The sequence below is a fragment of the Schistocerca gregaria genome, chromosome 3 (genome assembly GCF_023897955.1).
Source record: "Schistocerca gregaria isolate iqSchGreg1 chromosome 3, iqSchGreg1.2, whole genome shotgun sequence".
Lineage (NCBI taxonomy): Eukaryota > Metazoa > Arthropoda > Insecta > Orthoptera > Acrididae > Schistocerca > Schistocerca gregaria.
In genome coordinates, this window is record NC_064922.1 from 379,349,237 (window position 1) to 379,366,757 (window position 17,521).

A 17,521-nucleotide genomic window follows, 5' to 3' on the forward strand; every position below is an offset into this window, starting at 1 on the left:
CTTTCCTTTCTGAGACGAGTTGTAGGCAGCGCTAGCGATGCACTGAGAACTGCATCATCATTCCTTAAGAAAAGGTTGTTAGAAGTAAGTAGTACCAATTGTCTCGCTAACTCTTTAGTTAGTACTTTATTAAACACCTACAAAATCTAAATATCAATTATCTTTAGTTGTTTAAAGCAACTATTTTTCGTTCTACAGTTCAGTTAGGTGCTAATGTTGATGATGATGGGAGTACGGGGAAGCGGGAGCGGAGGGGGGGGGGGCGGGGAGGGGGCGCACCAGCTAATATCTGATTGCACTCAGGGGTAATGATCTCAGAAAGGTCGGAAACCGCTTCTCTAGGGCAACAGCGGGAATTCTGTTTTTATCGTCAGCTAAAAAATTTGAGCAAGAAGCTTAAAAATTGTTTTATCGCATCAAGAGTGAAAAATAAGTTACATCCCAAGAAGGCTGCATCAAAATACATTCCACTATACGCCACGAGCTATCCTCGCCAATATTTGGTACAATTATTTGCTACGCTCGGTTTGCTGCCAAGCCGTGCGATCAGAAAGAACCTTTTATGAATGCAAATAAATTTTGCTTTTCCGTGGCACTTTCAAACATCCATGTAACTGTAAAAATGCGGCGGTTATAACTTGCGCAAGATCCGGATAAAATTACTGCTTACTCTGTTTTTACCATCAGTATCACCCCATGAAGTGAGAATCATGAACTGTAAAATAATAAAAGTATATAATTTGATATACTACGTTCTCGTGCACGTACGCCTTATAATCCCTTCCTGGAAATTTATTCCCAATTTCAAATTCTCCTTTGCCTATTCTTTCGTGCTTTTTATGAAAATATTAATGAATATAATGTACTGAACATTACTCCTATTTCCGGTTTGTTTCCCGTGTAAGTAACATAGAAATTGAAAATAAAAATAGGTTTCCGCAGAGGGACTCCACACCACGGCTCTCGGATTACCGTTCTGTACTCTTTCCGCATCGCCAACATCTGCCTGTAAACTATACAAACGAAAATGACTGACACCCCCGACCAGCGCCAAAAGTGCTATTTAAATGAACGCTTCGCCATCTGCAGCTGCCACTTCAGTCCCTTCTGTTTCTGCACAAAACGGTGATGACGAGTAGATGCTGTGCCCTTGTTAGTAACCAACGGCGTACTACACTGAAGAGCCAAAGAAACTGGTACACCTGTCTAATATCGTGTAGGGTCCCCGCGAGCACGCTGAAGTGCCGCAACACGACGTGGCATGGACTCGACTAATGTCTGAAGTAGTGCTGGAGGGAACTGACACCATAAATGCTGCAGGGCTGTCCATAAATCTGTAAGAGTACGAGGGGATGGAGATCTCTTCAGAACAGCACGTTGCAAGGCATCCCAGATATGCTCCATAATGTTAGTTTCTGGCGAGTTTGGTGGCCAGCGGAAGTGTTTAAACCCAGAAGGGTGTTCTTGGTTGCTCTGTTGCAACTCAGGACGTGTGGGATGTCGCACTGTCCTGTTGGAATTGCCCAAGTTCGTCGGCATCCACAATGAAATGATCGGATGCAGGTGATCAGACAGGATGCTTACGTACGTATCACCTATCAGAGTCGTATCTAGATTTATCAGGGGTACCATATCACTCTAAATGCACACGCCTCACACCATTACAGAACCTCCACCAGCTTGAACAGTCCCCTGCTGACATGCAGGGTTCATGTATTCATGAAGTTGTCTCCATACCCTTATAGGTCCATCCGCTCGATACAATTTGAAACGAGACTCGTCCGACCAGGCAACATGTTTCCAGTCATCAAAAGTCCAATGTCGGTGTTGAAGGCCCCAGATGAGGCGTAAAGCTTTGTTTCATGAAGCCATCAGGGCACGTAAGTGGGCCTTCGGCTCCGAAAGCCCATATCGATGATGTTTCATTGAATGGTTCGCGCGCTGAAACTCGTTAATGATCCAGCACTGAAATCTGCAGCAAAAGCGGGAAGGGTTGCACTTCTGCCACGTTGAAACTATTCTCTTCAGTCGTCATTGGTCCCGTTCTTGCAGAATATTTTTCCGGCCGCAGCCATGTCGGAGATTTGATGTTTTACCAGATTCCTGATATTCACGGTAGAGTCGTGAAATGATCGTACGAGAAAACCCCCACTCCATCGCTACCTCGAAGACGCTGTGGCCCATCGCTCGTGAGCCGACTATAACACCACGTTCAAACTCACTTAAATCTTGATAACTTGGCATCGTAGCAGCAGTGACCTATTTAACAACTGCTGCTGCATGACAGGGATAGATGGGCCCCTGTTGTTGATGGAGAGTTACTTCTCCAAGCTGGCGAGTGTGAACCTGGCTTCATGACGTCCGTTCAGTCGGCTGGGACGGTCGAAAGGCAATTGCTGACCGCAGCGCCACTTTCTGCCTGTTTACGTATCTCTGTATTTGAATATGCATGCCTATACTAGTTTCTTTGGCGTTTCAGAGTAAATCTGTTGAATTCTATTCAAAGCGGTCCAAATATTGACAAAAAAATCATTCTCGCATTTGCTTTTGGTCAGTGTCAGTTATTTCACCCTCCTTTAATTGTCAGTCATCCATTACCCTATAGCGAACTTCCTCGAGGTGCAGCTGCAGTTTTGGAAAGATCCTTCGAGCAAATCATCTTCAGGATAAACGCTTTTGCTTAACCATTCATGAGGATGTGAAATGGAATGATCACATAAGATCAGTCGTAGATAAAACAGATAGCAGACTTCGGTTGATTGATAAGATATCGGGTAATGCAGTCAGTCCACAAAGGACACAAGTACAAAACACACGTGCGTCCCATCCGAGAATATTGCTCAGTTGTGGGTGACCCATATGAGATAGGATTAAAATGGGATACTGAACGCATGCAAATGATAGCACGAATGGCCACGGGTTTTTGATCGACGGAGTGCTTCTCGGAAATCTTGTAAAACCTGAACTGATAGATTATCATATTTTCAAAAGCCTCCTTTTTATTTTCATTTAAGGCGAGTGCAAAATACTGCATTATTCTACAAGACAGTTTTGTGGCCTAATTAGAAAGCATACTATAGTGCACTATGACCGCTCGGATTGAATTTTAAATGCACTGATTTCCTGAGGTCTTGCACATGGGTACAGATTTCGATGTGTTCATGAATTTCAAAAGTATTTGCAGAGGCTTCTGAGATTCACTGTAAAGTTGCACCTCCACGTTGTCTTTCCTTTTTTCATAATAAGCTCAATTTTACGCAGAAGTTACAAAAATCGCTAAAGCTGTTTACACACTTGCACTTTATATTAATTGTTCTAGTACAGAAACTACATACAAAAGTAAACAGAGAGATCGAGACACGTATATGATGTGGATATGTACGAAAGTACACCGGGAGCCCCATCAAAAATTACAATTTAGTGCGTACTATATAAATTTCCACAGTGGAGAGAAAAACAGCGAATGGTGGCATATGAGAGAAGCAATAACGTAGCGCATATCACAAAACCTTTGTAGTGGCTGGATCACCTATCCACATATAAACAATGTTTTGACAGCTAGTTATATCTCCAAATTCAGGCCACTGTGGCCATATACACTGCTATATTAGTAACTAGTAGCAGCAGCCAGGCAGAAGTATTTCTTCTGTGAAATATTTTGGTTTAAGCATACTATCTTCACGTATTATCCATAAAATACGGTGTTTCTATTCTTCGTTTGTTTACTGGTTCCAGTGATGTCACTATCAGGACTGTTACACACACTATTATTTACTTATTCTTTATTATTTCAGCACCATGAAAGTCTACACACGCCTCACAGGGCAAATTGTATCTCTTGAGACGTGAACAAACATTGCGACGGAAAGCCTATAGCACGCACCAATCGCAAGCATAATGACCTCCCTGTCAAAAGAAAGGTGTAAACAGAGGTTCACGAGAGACAGGCTTATGATATGGACACCGAACGTTGGTGTAAACTGTAGTAATAGTGTTGTAACTGCGTAATTTTCTAACAGTAACTGCCGCAGACGCCGATGTGACAAAACAGTGCGAAAGCGCTCAGTTCAGTTGTTTCAAGGTCATTTGGTAAACTGCTGTGCCTGCTTTTGCAGAGGAAGCAAAACACAAACCTAATTTTGAATCCTTCATAATGGAATACATCCTTCCGAAGATTACTTTTGTCTTCATAGTCAGTCATTTTCTTAGTTCTGTATTTCACTTTCATTGTAGTCAAATGGTTCAAATGGCTCTGAGCACTATGGGACTTAACATCTATGGTCATCAGTCCCCTATAATTTAGAACTACTAAAACGTAACTAACCTAAGGTCAACACACAACACCCAGCCATCACGAGGCAGAGAAAATCCCTAACCCCGACGGGAATCGAACCCGGGAACCCATCATCGTAGTCAGTTTTATATTCAAAGACAAATACATTGCAGCATCCCCCCTAAACGTAAATGTAGTGCTGCGGCAAATTACAAAAAGTAATTACCTACAAGCTTTAATTGTAACCTTCACACACTGAAAATTCTACTAACAGGACAATAAAGTACGTACGGTATAACGTCGCAGTAGACCGAAAACGGAAGCATTGCCTCTTTGTACAAGTGAATACAAGGGCCTACCACCACAGTTTAGATTACAAATTACGTGTAATAAACAGTAACAATACATAACGATGCTAACAACATTCCTTTCGTGTCCAACAAGTCCTTAAACACACAAATGTACAAGACCATGCATTTTGGATAGTCTAGTAACATTGTTCGTAGTTCGCAGTTAAGGAGCTCGCTGGCGGGCAACAAGAACAACTGCCGGTAACATCCCAGCCGAGACGTAAACACCTCTGGCCGCGTGAAGCGCTGCAGGTGCGTAACAGAAGAACTATACATGCCGACGAGAAAAAACTTTGTTTCGTGTTGCTGTGACATTCTTTTCCAAAAAATACCCTTAAAACACACACACAGAAATAAACGAACGTGCATGCTTACTCTCGGCCAGCCTTCTGCCTCCCACTCACAAATATATGCGTATTAGTACATTTGCATTGTTTTGCCACGACCATCCACTGCTGCCGCGGGGCCCTCTTGTCCGAGTACAAAAACAAGCAGTCTGTTTCAGGCAGCTGAGCAGTATTGTTCTAGGTGTAACGTAAAGTGATCGCTGGCGCGCAAAGAGAACAATCGCCGATCACACTCAAGCCGAGTCATAGAACACCTCTGGTCGCTCGAAGCACGGTAACACGCCGCAGATGGGGCACGCCTCGGTCACCCGCGGTTGACGCAACCGGCACGGCCTGTGCACATCGCGAGAATTTCTTTCCGCAGCGTGCTCCAGGTCCAGATAAGCTGCAGAAATAATCTAAGGGTAGCGGAGGCGCCACGCAGCCGACGCCTGACGCGCCCGCCGTATTCCGCGTGGCGAGAGCGGGCGCGGTCCGCATGCGCAAGCCAACTGCGCGTGGTCGCGCCGCCTTCTGATTGGCTAGCGGCCGGTAGTCTGACATCGGACCATCTCCGCGGACATAAAACGACCGGCCTGCCGCCCTCGGCAGTCCTAACAGTGACTGTGTCTGGTGCGGTGGCTACACAGGGGAAGACTTGCCATCGCTTAACTACACAAGGAAGAAGCTTCCTCGAATTAACCAAGGCAAACAGCGTTCGCGATTAACTAAGGTGAGTCGACAGCGAAAGTCGGTAGGACTTAATTCTCAGCGTGTGCTATCTGCCAGTTACCTGACGATGAAAATTGCGGTGGCCTTTTATTGATCATGCTTCCAAGCTTTTACAGTACCGGTTAGAAGGCATTAAGAAAAGTTATGCTCATACAGAGCCCTTGCGTGTTTTGATTAGGTTTACTGTTTATTTTTTGCTTACTTATATACTCGGAAATATTACCACAGTATGCGTATCGGAGATTTTTATCACTATACCATATATATTACAGTTTCTACTTATTCTTTTCATGCATGTAGGGTGAGAAGATTCTTATGACTCTCTTTGCAATCTGTTATTGCTCCAATATTTCCTTCGCCGTTTCCGCCAGAGTAATATGAAGGGAATAGATAATATTCGTATACCGCATTCGAGAACACCGTAGTGAATTTTTACTATATGATTTACGTCTTTTGTAAACTGCCTGCCACTTCAGAAACTGGTGTTTTTTCAGTACTTTCCCGCGAGTCAGACAGACCTGTCACCATTCGTGTTCCTCTTTTGTATTCTCGAACTGTGCAGTTAATCCAATACGAGACGCTTTCTATACACTTCAGCAGGATTTCGGTGCAGGCTATACACGTATAACCTAAGAGATTTCACTATAAACTTGCAGTTTGTCAGCAGCCTATCAATGAATCGAAGCCTATGTGATAAGGTCTGCAATTGCTCTCAACCAGCTTCAGTGTAACAGGTATTTAGAGTTCCTTGGTAAAACAAGAGCACATGCTGTTTAGTCTGAATTACACAACAAGGCGTCCACATCAGCACGGAGCAATGTTTCGGCTTTTCATATATAATAAAAAGTGCATCGTATTCTCAGATCTCCTTATTATACAATAAAACTTACGGAACAATACGAAATTACAGAAATAATATCCTGCCAACATCAGCGATTTTCAAGTTGTGTAGCGGTTCATTTCAGCGTAACTGTTGTCTCTTCTCTAGGCTCAGTGAGCTCAGATTGTATAACAATTTTCGTGAAATCTGCAAATAGTGGTTGCGATATCCAATTTATACATGTGGTAGTGAAATGGTTGGGCTGAGTGATGTGCAGCCAAAAACACTGAGACTCAACTGACTTCTTTGCGTGTCTTTTTACTAAATTAACCAGTCTCTCATGTCGCAAATAATGTGCCCTAAGTCTCTTGACTCCTTTAGGACTAGCGCTTCTGAGTCACTGCAAAAACAGCAGGAAAACCAGGGCCATCTGCTTTCCGTCCTGCTTCTCCGAAGACATATGCAGAATTTACCATCGCCTAAAGTCTCAGCATGCGGCGGTTTCTCGGCATCTCGTCTCCACGAATTATCGAATCAGCAGAACGCCAACGCGCGTGCGGCAGATAAATGGCGTGAGTTGGCCTAGTTACATCGGACCATTGTCCCAAGCAACACACATTGTCATTAACTGATCGTTCACTTAAGCCTGTACTCCCTCTGTTGGAGAAAAAGAGGCCAGTTTGTAAGAGAACTGCCCCATAGTGTGTGCGGCGTCTTGCTGTCAACGGCTGCCCCGGTGTCGTCCTGGCAGGTTCCGATAGAGTGAGTCACTGTGCCCTCAGTGGTGCCATGCAGACCGCAGAAGCAGCAGGTGAGAGGGAGTTGGGGGGGAATTGTGCCGCGTTGCCGGCTCGATTTCGCCAACAGCGGTAGGGCCGCCGCTGCTTCCGCCGCTGTGTTGCGAACCTTCCTGAGCGGGACGGAAAATGCCGGTCAGACCAACAAATCAACGCCGACGGCCAGGGGCGCACTGGCTTCGCGGAAAATTGCTGCAGTCAGACTACTGCAACAGTTAATTAAGCTCTGGCTGTTGATAAATATTTTGCTTCTCAACGCCTGTCAACAACGGTTATGTAGAATTATAATAGTACTACGGTTAAAAAATATTTTTAAGCTAAAGGAATAAACACGTTCATTGTTGTTATGACTTTCCTTGTTTACTATACATTACCACAGCGGCGTGAAGCTCTCGGTGGAGGTGTCACAGTTATATGGGTTGTCCTGTTGACTGCAAGCAAACAGTACTGACAAAATAAAAGGCAGCTACAAAATACTTTTGAGCGCTACTGTATACCAGCAAAATTATAGCAGTGTAAAACATATACGTCAGAAACATTGAGATGCGCGAAAATAATCAGGCTTTCAAGCCGTTTTCTGCATATGAGTTCGATTCTTTAAAGGATCGGGCGTTTACTTGTAGTTATCAAAACGTTCGATAATTATAACAATTATGTGTCCTATTATAAAAGCTGATATATCACTGTTGTAACCTTCAGTCCGAAGACTGGTTTGATGCACCTCACCACGCTAGTCTCTTCATGTTTTCGGAACAACTGCAGAACTGTTTAAACTTGCTTATTATAGTCTCTCTCTCTCTCTCTCTCTCTCTCTCTCTCTCTCTCTCTCTCTCTCTCCCTCTCCCCCACCCCCCCAATTTTAAACTCCTACAGTTCCCTCCATTACCAAAATTACTACTTGATGCAAAGAATGTTTCCTCAACCTATTCCATTTTTAGTCAAGTCGTGCCATTTTTTTCCATTCGAACTCGTACTTCATTACCTACCCATGCCATCTTCACAGTTACTGTGTAATACCATGTTTCAAAAGTTTCTTTTTTCACTTCTTGTATTTATCGCCCACTTTTCGCTTTTATATAAGACCACCTGCTATACAAATACTTTCAAAAGGAGAATTCTTAAAAATTAAATTTATGCTGTAATGTGGTAATATCGATCTTTTTCAGGAGAGCTTTTCTTGCTATTCACATTCTACATGTTACATGCTGTTTACTTCCGCCGTCGTCATTGTTTTACTGCCAAAATAGCAAACTCTTCTTCCTATGTCTAGTGCACCACTTCTTCATTTAATTCCATTATCGTAGAATGACTTAATTCGACTAAACTTAATTACTATTTCTGTAACATGGCCGTACAGTTTGCATAAATTGTGTAAAGGACGTCATTTTACGCTTACATCTGCTTAAGCCATAAGTAAAAAACAACTTTCTTTAAATAACCCGTTAGTCTTGTTACCATAGTTTTACTTTTATGTTCATCTTGTGAACATCCTTTCAAGATACCATCCATTCTGTTGAACTAATCTTAAAAATCCTTTGCCGTCTCTTACAGACTGATATATCATTAGGAGAAAGTAACAAATTTAGGTGTGAGATCTACCGGTACCCACACACATTTCGGCACTTTTGCTCTATCTGCAGCGGGATATATTTCCGCTTCGTGTTATTTCCGATTTTAGAACTTCTACGCTTTCAATGACTTTTGACCTATACATTAATACCCCGTGAAAATAGTTCAAAGCCCTTTGATGAAGACAGGATGTACAAAATCAGTAGACACTTTCGTTTTATTAACGAAAAACTTAAGTTTTTTCCTGTCATGTTAGTTTCATGTTCATTCATTGACTCCTGCGGAGGTATTTAGCCCTGACCGCATTTCATCTCGTAATTTTTCACCAAACAAGTTTATGAGCAACAGAAAACGAAAGCGCTAGCAGCTGACATTTCTGGACAATAAAACTGCTGGGACGAGATGGTCTTCGTAATTCACCGACTCCTAAGAATGGCTCTTCTAATGCAGTACGCTTTTTAACTCCTCTTGTGTATTGCCTAGCATAACCTCTTCATACATAGTCATTTCATTCGTCTTCCATGTGTGGTTCGTGATCACAAATTTGGAACGTGTCGAAGGATACATACAGTTCCTCCGGTAGACAATGGATTCACATTCGAGAGGGCCTAGGGTTGAACGCTCCTCCTGCCATCTGAATGGTAGATCGCTTACTTTAAAACGGGCGCTGCCGATTTTCTTTGTCCAATCTGCGTCTATAACTACGAGATGGTAAACCTTAATCTTCGTTCCTCGTATTTCCTTGGCGTCATTTGTGAGATTCCAAACACATCGTTTGATAACATTTGACAGCACCAAGTTTGCCTGAGCATAACGCACGAATCCGTAGCGCTACCTTCGGCCGCCATCGTCTTACCATCTGTCCGATTCGAAATCAGGTTCAGCTTGCAAGAAGGTGCCATATCAATGAATACTCCACTGATGACTGGCTGCTTTAAACGCGTCCTTTATTTTATTTTATGTCAAGTGAGTGTCAAGGTTAAACTGCGTTCTCTAGGCCAACAGTTCTATTTCTAAACCGTTACGTTTTTCACCTGACATTACTCCCGCTGTCCTATGTAACAGTGCATTATCACCAGTATTTTTCTTAAACTTAAAATGAGTGAAAATACTTATGTTCAATAGGCGTCATTCAATTATGCTCACGACAATGCTCAGTAAATTAAGAATGGTGAAAAACAGAGGAAATTTACTTGTGAACGCCAAAAGACGGTGTCATAGAATGCATTTTTAATTCTGGAACGTGTAGGACATAAAAAAGACCTGACTAGACATAGTTAATAAACAATTAACTACTTTAAACTTCACAATATTCCTATATCAAATGGTATTTCTACTGAAAGACAATTGTAAAATGAATATAGAATAAGTAATAATTAACATTATATGAAATCTCGGAGCAAGATAATTACATGTAAGCTACGAGCTGTGTGGCGAAACTCATATAGAATCACTAAATACTTTAAAAACCTAGCATTAAGCCTTTGTCTCTCTGTTTGTGATTTACTTTGCCATACAAATTATTGTAGTTCTAAAAGTAACTGTATTAAAATAAAGCTACATCTCTACGGTTCAACGCCTTACGAAGGCAGGAAGTTGGCAAAACCACCTTACTTTTTCACTTCGACAGGTGTGTAAGGTTTATAGTATGACACCTTGCCACGGTAGCCGTTTTCGCATGAGTTGACACTTTCGGACACACATTCAACAACTATATGAAGCTTATAATTACGCGAAAAAGAAACTGGTTTGTTGGTTTTCACATAAAATGTAAATAATGAATAGTAACAGTTACGTAAAAACTGTGGCATCCCCATTTCCTTCATTTTATCCGTTGGCAGCCCAAGTGATGTCGTAGACGCGGCCGTGAAGTTGCATCTTATCTAATCTCGGGTGTGATTCATTTGGCGACGAAATACGCCCGGGTCTACCTGGAAGAAAACTAACGCCACTGTGACGTAAGCCACGACGCGTGTTCCGCCAGTTAACGCGCTAATCGCACTGCTTCCGCTTCGCACGTGAAGAGCGGTGCGGTGGTATCACTCGTCACGATGTCTGTTTCTAGACAGCCCTCTTCTTTTGCAGGTCACTTTGATTCGTTGCAATTGACGCGAAAAAATTCCTGCACAAAGTTTTTAAGGCACTAACATAGAGCAGTTAACAGTTCAGGGACACCAGAATGAAATTTTCTCTCTGCAGGGAGTGTGCGCGTTGTGTTGGCGGATTCAAACTGTGTGCCGCCACGAGACTCGAACTCGGGACCTTTGCCTTTCGCAGGCAAGTGCTCTATCGACTTAGCTATCCAAGCACGTGCTTATCTAACTAAGTCCGTAGAACACTTGCCCACGAAAGGCAAAGGTCCCGAGTTCGAGTCTCTGTCCGGCACACAGTTTTAATCCGCCAGGAAATTTCAAACCAGGGACTGATTTGAACACCGCGGTACTTATGGCCATCTGAGTTAGCATGTCGTTTCTGCATCGGACTTGTGAACCAGGTGACTGCTGCATTTGTATGAAAACCTGCACAGCGATGAGGTTCGTCGTTTTTCACGTTCGCGGTGTTCTCCCAGGAATATAAAGTGTTAGGTGTCACTGAATATCATAGAATCCATCCGGAGCTTGGTCGCCGGACCTCTGAATGACACAGAGCTGTAAAACGTACTATTAACGCCTGCCGGTGTGACAGAGTGGTTCTAGGCGCTTCAGTCCGGAACCGCGCGACCGCTACGATCGCAGGTTCGAATCCTGCCTCGGGTATGGATGTGTGTGGTGTCCTTAGGCTAGTTCGGTTTAAGTAGTTGTAAGTTATAGGGGACTGATGACCTCAGATGTTAAGTCTCATAGTTCTCAGAGCCATTTGAAGCAATCATTAGAGCTGAGACAAATACTTTACGTTGTTTTTCAATTTTTAGTGACTTAAAATCCATCTGTGAATCGCAGTGCTTAAACTTATGTGGATAAGGAGGTACGAACGAATGAAGTGACCATAACACTATCGAAGACACCGCGTTGGACGCACCCCTGAAGTAGCTCTGAGAAAATCACAGATGTCCTAAGTCAGAACGGCTGAAGTAGAATCTCAACCCGGTTCCACCCAAATAAGTCATTTTTTTCGTAATCAAGAAAAAAAGATCATGCTATTTTTAGTGCCTATTAATTTATGTTCTCTAAATTTCTGAGACTAAGATTAAGATGTATGTGGTCGTATACTATAAACCGGAAAAGAAATTATAAGAATACCTCAAGTTGTTCGATAAAAACCCGTGTGAGCATTCTGCGTTGATGTGAATGCCTCAAATATGTACTACTGTGTTTCTATAGAGGGGGCACTTCCGTAGCAGCGGACGACTCAGGTATTGTTCGTCAGACACTTACTATATTAGGGCTGCCCAGCAATTGTACACTACGAATACATTAGATTTCTGAAACGCGGTCAATATGTTGCTCGCAGATGTTTCAGGATACATTTCCACACTTCCGGCTGCGGGTGACGGTGACAGCGGAGTACCTAATGAGGGGGAGATTAGGGGCCGTGTTTCTCAAAAGTGCCGTGACGATGTGTATGACGCCGTACGCTAAGTGACACGCGGATACTTCCTCCATTCTCCCGTAGCAGTGACGGCAGCCGGCGAATAAAGTTACGAACGTGCTATCCAACAACAGCTTGTGCGCCCTCGCACCTCTAAGCTTTCCGTGCCACTGTCTGATCGCGGGACAAGCACCGATGAGAGACAGCTGCTCACAAACAAAAGCATGCTGCCTTTCACAAATTTGGACTTCGTTTTCATCCAGTCCAGAATATTTATTCTGGTCGCTTTAATCCCACAAACCAACCAACCAGAATATTTATTAGCGGTCGTCTCTGAAGCGTCTCTTCACAAGGCAAATAGTTTCATTAGTTTCCTTTCGTTCGTAGTGACGGGGCACCTTCAAAAGTCTTCAAATAATTGTATAAGTGGGTCTCCTAACTTACTCCAGAAAAACATCGCTTGGCACTTACGTACATTTTTTGGCTTTTATATTTTTGTAATCTTCTCGAATCAATTTTTTTATTTTTTTAGTATTGGTCAAAAACAGTCTTGGTTGCAATTTTAGTTTGTTATTTTTCAACTACGCGTTTCGCCTTATTAGGCATCTTCAGGTTTGATCTTAATTTGATATTTCTTAGAACGATCCTTTAGACAGTGTAGCCAAAAGCATCGTCAGTACATCGTCTTCGTTAAACTGAGTAAAAACTTACTGTAGCGGTCGCGCGGTTCCAGACTGAAGCGCCTAGAACCTCTCGGCCACTCTTAACCGGCAGTAACGTAAAGGTGTGTTACGGGTAGCGAAGCAAATAATCTAATATAATATCATTTCTCCTGCACAGCTTCTACTATATAGACGAATTTCTATTGAAAAACTGGCAGCTAGTAAAAAAAAGTGTAGTTGCATGAATAGAATTAAAAATGTGATAATGCTAACACTGATCATCTGTACATATCCAGTAAAATAACTCGTTCCACACGATTTCTGTGATCTATGGTACATGTAACTGACTCGTAATTTCGCTTCTGTTAGCAAGCGAACTTGACACGCTGTCCGGGAGTTGTGCCAATAGTTTTGAGCTGCATGTGTACTGAGGCGGCGAGGTGGCTGTAGTGGCGGAATGCGAGCGCTGAGCAGGGCAGCGCTGTAAGGAGGGCAAACGTCATGCGACGCTGGCTGACGTGGGCCGCGGTCTGCGTGCCATCGCCAAGCCACGCCGCGGCAGCGCGGCGCTGCCAGAGCTGGTGGGGCCCGCAGTTTTCCCGACCTCGCGTCCCCGCTGCTCGGTTGTGCGAGGCGCCGCTCGCCTCGAACGGGCGTCTCTCTCTCAGCCACTGCCCTTCGCTGCATAATTAAGGCCGTCTCGTGAGCACAACTCTCCGAGCACACAGCGATGAGCAGGAAATATCGACACAACAACATATACACAGTTTCCTTTGAAGTATCGATGCCTGTCGAAAATGCCCGAATTTCTATATATCGATTTATCGATATAAGATGTTGAGTACCGAAAGTGATAAGTTTTTCTCTCGGTCTTTTGTTGACTCATGGCCTCTATAGCCCTCATCGGCAGATTTCTTGCGCTGAGTGCGCTTCCTTCCACTTCTCCCACTAAGGAAAAATCCCCGGCAAGACCGGGAATCGAACCACGTTCCTCCATGCAGCAGCTACACATGACCACCGGGTTACGGAGACAGACGTATTAATTAAAATATCCATTAAAAGGACAGAGAACGCGTCAAAAATTACGACTAGACTTTGTTTTTATTGTTGCGATCTTCATTCCAAAGACTGTTTTGATGCAACCCTCTATGCTACTCCATCACGTACAATCATCTTCATCTCCGAATAATTATTGCAACCTACATCTTTCTCAATCTGCTTACTGTAGTCATCTTACAATTTTTACACCCTTCACTTCCCTCTAATAAATCGGCGATCCCTTGATGTCCCAAAAAAGTCTCCTATCAACCGATCCCTTCTTCTAGTCAAGTTGCGCCGCAAATTCCTTTTCTCCCCAGTTCTATTCGGTACTCCCTCCACAGTTACGTGATCTAGTCTGCAGCATTCTTCTGTAGCGCCACATTTCAAAAGCTTCCATTCTCTTCTTGTTTCAGCTGTTTAACGTCCATGTTTCACTTCCATACACGACTACTCTCCAGATAAATACGTCCAGAAATGACTTTCTAACACTTAACTCCATATTCCGTGTTAAAAAATTTACCTTCTTCAGAAAAACATTTCTTGCCATTGCCAATCTACGTTTTATACCCTGTCTACTTCGGCCATTATCACCTTACTGCCGAATTATCAAAATTCGTCTTGTACTTTGAGTGTCTCGTTTTCGAATCTAATTCCCTCAGCATCAACTGCTGTAGTTTGACTTCATTCCGTTATCCTCGTTTTCCTTTTGTTGGTGTTCATCTTATATCCTCCTTTCTAGACACTTGTCATTCGTTCAACTGCTCTACCAATGACTTTGCTGTCTCCGACAGAATTACAATATCATCAGCATACCTCAACGGTTTTATTTCTTCTCCAAAGGGCAGAGTATGCATCACAAAGGAACGGTTTCAAGATACAACTAGAACCAGTGCAATATGCATATGTAAGACGGCACTTGACGTAGAACGTTACGTCGACCATTGGTGGCGCTGTCCTTCCGGCTGCAGGATGTTTACGTTGCTAGCCAGGCCATTTGCACTGCGGTATCGACGCGGCTCGTACAGGCCGCACAGCACCTGACTGCGGCCACACGGAGCGTTTCCGGTGCACGAGGACTGCCAGGGTGCACGTAGGACTTGACTTACTGAGTTTGTACTTCACAGGAACATTGGATGCAAAATTCACTGGGCACAATTTTCATATATTCTTCTATTTCCCTGAAGATTAACATACGAATAAATCTGGTCAAAAAATTATATTCTTTCTAGAATAGGGAGCGACACACACCAATAAATTGCGGGGTGATATCCGTAAGCAGCAGCTGGACAAACCAAAAATTCTAGGCTTTTAAGGTGAATAACAAATTCAAATGGCTCTAAGCACCATCGGACTTAACTTCTGAGGTCATCAGTCCCCTTGAACTTAAAACTACTTAAAGCTAACTAACCTAAGGACATCACACACACCCATACCCGAGGCAGGATTCGAACCTGCGACCGTAACGGTCGCGCGGTTCCAGACTCAAGCGCCTAGAACCGCTCGGCCACTCAGGCCGGTGTGAATAACAAGTGCGCCGGTTTGTACTACTCTTTTTTGCTGGTTTCTAACTAGTTTTCGGATTATAAGGCCATCTTGAGGAAGTAACTAACTAGCAACTACAAGGGATTCCAGTTCTTACGTAAACAAACATTATAAGCGAAGATACAGTCGACTTACTGAGAATTCTGTGCACCAAATTTTGTTTGTTAGCTTGTTTTCCAAGCAATTAGTCCAGACGGAATGAGTGCCCTGTTACAGCACCTAGACCACAAATAATTATCCTGGCGTTTGGAGAGTAGAGTAATTCCCAGATTCAAATGGCTCTAAGCACTATGGAACTTAATATCTGAGGTCATCAGTCCCCTAGACTTGGAACTGAATTCCCAGATTCCAGGCATGAATACCTCGCAACAAATTTGCACAGAGTCGTTTTTCGATACTTGAGTGAACACTGATAGCGTGTCTTAGGCGTGATATGTCGGAAGCTGAATTTAGTTGTTCGTATTAGATCTGAAATGAGGAACCACAGTGCGATCTTCTGCCAGGAAACAGTCTCAATTCAATATTTCAGATTTCTGCCTCTCATATCCCGTTTCGTTGTTAGTAATGTCAATGAACGGATGATTCTGACCTGTGTACTGACTCACTATAAGACCAAAACTTCTTAGGATTTTTTCATCAGATCGGTCTGCAAATTAACTTTCGGTTCCGTTCACCGTATGTTTGCCGACAATCCTTTGACTTCGTTTAAAACTGTTAATCGCTTTCATAGGAACTTCCTAGCACGACTATTAACCGCGGGGGTCCTTCAAATCCTTTCACAGCGCTCCTGTACCGTCAACCAACTGTACCACGGACATCAGTTTAACTTGTTTCTCAGATTACCAAACAATTGTAATTGTACATGAATCTTCGTGAGAACTATGGGTACGCGGAAAAAATATATAGCCGGTTTTTCATGGAGAACAGCGCAGTGCTTTGGCGTATCATTATTCATTACACTTCTAGACTGTAATTACAGTTTACGATTGTGCAGAAATCCGCGTGGCTAGATGTGCGATGGCAGCCACGTGACTTTCCGCTGTGACGTGGCCTCGTCCCTGTTCTATGGCGGCCACACTTCCGCGACTCGCTTGCTGACCGGAAGGCAGCACGGCACAGTTGCTGTTCCAGTTGTTCCATCGTGAATGCGAGCACCGAAATTCTAGCGTTGTTAGAAAGTAATTCGAAATGACTGGCTTGGGATCGTGCACTGATGTTATGGGTATTAATCTCTCAACCAAGCCGAAAACATACTAATTTGCGACACATGAGCGCTTGACAGTGATATGACGTCTTAATGAGTGCCTGGGGTGTGAACCGGACAATGCGCAGTCAGGAGCCAAACAATCTGCTTGCTTAGTTAAAAGTTTACATTTAGGTGCAAACTCGTCCACTCTTTCTCTTAGTGCAGTTGACGATGTTGTTCATTTATCCACTTGCCGTTAACATACGGGCAATTATTCCAGTGCGACAGGACATGCTATATTCTGAAATATGAAATAGCTGTATATGCTGCGGAAATTCCGTCGGCAATCTTTCGTATCAGCGTTGACTGCCTTTCAGCTACTAAACCTTCCATTTTATCTCTTTTCAGTGCTGTCTTGATATACTTCAATAAGTTTCAGCTAAGTGCTGTAGATTCTGTAAGGGCTTTAAAACTTGAACAACTGGGCTGTAAAATATACTCAGCATCCGCATACATACTCCGCAAACCACTTGAAGTTTCCTTTCCTGTTCTTTCTCAAATAAGGCGTGGGAAAAACTAATGTCTACACACATCCGTGTGAGCCCCGATTTCTCGCACATCTGCTTGGTCTCTACACGAAATGTATGTTGGTGGCAGTAGAATCGTTCTACAGTTAGCTTCAAATGACGATTGTC

The 17,521-nt window shown here is 43.3% G+C and overlaps 1 protein-coding gene across 1 annotated transcript in view; it reads left to right on the plus strand.

Moving 5' to 3' along the window:
- Nucleotides 1-5,551: 5,551 nt before the first annotated feature.
- LOC126356371 (fatty acid synthase) overlaps nt 5,552-17,521 on the plus strand; it is a 79,002-nt gene continuing 67,032 nt past the window's right edge. The window contains exon 1 of the mRNA XM_050007365.1: nt 5,552-5,682. The gene's annotated coding sequence lies outside the window, so the exon portion shown is untranslated. The remainder of the gene's footprint in view (nt 5,683-17,521) is intronic.